This window comes from Sciurus vulgaris (assembly GCF_902686455.1).
Source record: "Sciurus vulgaris genome assembly, chromosome: 11".
Lineage (NCBI taxonomy): Eukaryota > Metazoa > Chordata > Mammalia > Rodentia > Sciuridae > Sciurus > Sciurus vulgaris.
In genome coordinates, this window is record NC_136472.1 from 13,965,717 (window position 1) to 13,969,243 (window position 3,527).

Genomic DNA, 3,527 nt, shown 5'->3' on the forward strand with positions numbered 1-3,527 from the left:
TTATCTTTAGTAGACCTGTATGTGTCTCCTATTCCCCCTTTTTGTTTATTTAAAATAGCCTTTAGTGTTTGATTGGCTCTTTCAATGATTCCTTGTCCCATAGGATTGTATGGAATTGCAGTGGAATGGGAAATATCAAAGGTACTTAAGAAATTTTTAAATGATGCAGAAATATATGCAGGTCCATTGTGTGTCTTATATTGTTTAGGCTTTCCCCAAGTCGCAAAGGCCTGTAAGCAATGTGATATTACATCTTTTATTTTTTCTCGACTATGTAATGAAGCAAATATAACCCCTGGGTAGGTATCAATAGTTATATGGACAAATTTGAGATTTCCAAACTCTGGAATATGTGTTACATCCATCTGCCATAGATGGTTGGGTAATAGGCCTTTTGGATTAATGCTATTATTAAGTGAATTTATGTATGTTACACAATTATTACAGTTTTTTTACAATGGTTCGGGCTTGTTCTTTGGTTATATTGAATTTTATTTGTAAGGTTTTAGAATTTACATGAAATTTACTATGGAAGTTTTGTGCTTCTTCTATTATAGAAAAAACATGAGGATCCCTTGTGGCTAGATCAGCTATATTATTGCCCTGTGTTAATGGACCTGGCAAGTCTGTGTGAGCTCTTAAATGTCCTATGTAGAATGGCTTTGTTCTACTCCAAATGAGTTTTTTGTAATGCTAAGAGTATGTTGGATATGGTGGAATTTTTGTTGATTAGACAGGCGTCTTCCAGTTGTTGAACTGCATTAACAGCGTAATGGCTATCCGACAGAATATTTACAGGAACTTTATGAAAATCTTTTAATGTTTGTTCTATTGTTAATAATTCTATTTGCTGTGCAGAAGCCTTTGGAAAAAGAAATGTTTGTACCTTGTCTTTATGAAAATATGCTCCAGTACCATTATTGGAACCATCAGTAAATACTACCACTGCTTGTCTTATAGGTTCCCTTTTTGTAATTTTTATTTGAATACAGGATTTCTTAAATAAAATTGTATATATGGATGTTTTGGACAATGATTGTCAAATTGGGCAGCAGTTGTGAACATAAGAATTGCCCAATCATTGTTATTATTGCTTAAGTAAGAAATTTGTTCTGAATTATATGGGGTTATTATCTTGTCTGGAGTTTTTCCAAATACTATGATGGCTGATTTTAATGCCTTGAATATTATTTGTGCCATTGGTTCAGGATAAGAAACTATTGTTTTTCCTGGAGAGTAGGGTAAATGTATCCACATTAAAGGTTCTTGTTGCCAGAGGACTCCTGTAGGGACTAAATTATTTGGAAGTACTATGAGTGATAGAGATGCTGACAGATCTATATGATCAACCTGTGCCTCATCTAGTCTTTTTTGTACTACATCCAGGGTTTTTCTGGCCTCCTCTGTAAGTTTTCTGGGTGAAGAAGGATGAGCATCTCCCTTTAAGATATTAAATAATGGTCCTAAATCTTGAGTAGCTAATCTAAGGTAAGGCCTTATCCAATTAATATCACCTAATAACCTTTGAAAATCGTTTAAGGTATTAAGATGGTCGAGTCTAAGAGAAGTTTTTAGGGGTGTAATGATTGTGCTGTTTATTTTAGCGCCTAAAAATTCTTGAACTTGTTGTCTTTGTATCTTTTCAGGTGCTATAATAAGTCCTCTTGTCTTTAAATGACTGATTAGATCAGTAAATACCTTATCTAGTATTGTTTCTTCTGGGTGGCAAATTAATACATCATCCATATAATGGTATATAATTATATCTGGGTACTTATTTCTGATTGGTATTAAAGCACTATTTATGTAAATTTGACATATGGTTGGACTATTGGCCATCCCTTGGGGTAGGACTTTCCATTCATATCTGGCATCAGGCTGTCCATGATTAATAGAGGGGACTGTAAAAGCAAACTTTTCTATGTCATCAGGGTAGAGAGGAATAGAGAAAAAACAATCCTTTATAACTAATATTATTGATTTCCAGTCCTTTGGTAATGCTGATAAGACTGGTAGGCCCAACTGAATTGGCCCCATGGATTGCATTACGGCATTGATGGCTCTTAGGTCATGTAATAATCTCCATTTACCTGATTTCTTTTTTATAACAAATATGGGGGTATTCCAAGGTGATGTGGAGGGCCTTATATGCCCTGCCTCTAATTGTTCTTGTACTAATTCCTGGGCCGCTTTAAGCTTTTCTGTATTTAGGGGCCACTGAGGGACCCAGATTGGTTTTTCTATATTCCATTTTATTTTAATTATTTCATCAGTGGCCCCGAGGAAAAACCCAATCCCTGTCTATCACCTTTTTGTTTAATTGATATTGGTTCCGTTATGCCTTGTTCATTGATTCCTAAGCCCTTTCCCCACTTGTGCCCTTGTTTTTTCATTATGTTTTGTGCCTGTTCACTGTATATTCCTTCTGTGGTTATTTTCATCCCCATTTGATTTAAAATATCTCTACCCCATAGTGTCACTGGGATTTGTTCTAAGACATATGGTTGGAAAAGTCCTTCTTGACCTTCTGGACTTTTCCATTGTAGCCACATGGAGCTCTTTTTTGGTTCTGTGGCAATACCTAATCCTCTCAATGTTTGATTTGCCTTTTGTGTGGGCCAATCCTTTGGCCAGTCTTTTTCTGCTATGATACTTGTATCTGCTCCCGTGTCTAACAATCCATTTATAATTTTTCCTTTTACAATTAATTCTAACATAGGTCTGTTTTTCAGTTCCATAGTAAGGCAGGCCAAATCGATACCTGTAGATCCCATACCCTTATCTCCCCTAAAATGTTGTTGTGACAGGAATGAGCCATGAAGACTAGGTAGTATACAAAGCTGAGCTACTCGGTCTCCCGGAGAAATGGAAATAATGCCCTGAGGTGATGAAGCAAACACTTTAATTTCTCCTGTATAATCTTGATCTATGACTCCCAGAACTGTCATTAATCCTTTGAGTGCACTGGAGCTTCTGCCTAATAATAGTCCCATGGTGTTCTCAGGTAGGGAACCCTTAAAGTCAACAGGTATGACTTGTACTCCCATTTCTGGCGTTAGTATTGCTCTGGTGGTAGAACAGAGGTCCAGTCCTGCACTTCCTGGTGTTACTCTCCTTGGTCTGTCACTGGCTAATGTGTCCTGGCCACTTTTTGAATCACCCCATACATTTGTGCCGGGCCCTGGGGTTGTGGGCCCTGTCCCTTGTTTTTTGAACTTCCACGAGGAAGGATAGGGTTACCATCTACATCTATCATAGATCTACATTCACTAGCCCAATGATATCCCTTTCTACATCTTGGGCAGATTCCAGGTTTAGGCCTTCTCTGGGGTCTGTCTTGCTGTTTTAACTGGGGACATTGTTTTTTAAAGTGTCCTTGCTGTTTACAATAGAAACATGATCCTGGGGGTCCTCCTCTCTCAAAGTTTAGCCCTAGCATTCCTTGTGTTCTTTTCTCCTGTTCCTCTTTTTTCTCCTCTAAAATGTCTTCTCCTTTTTCTAGCATATCTTTAAACATTGGCCTCGGG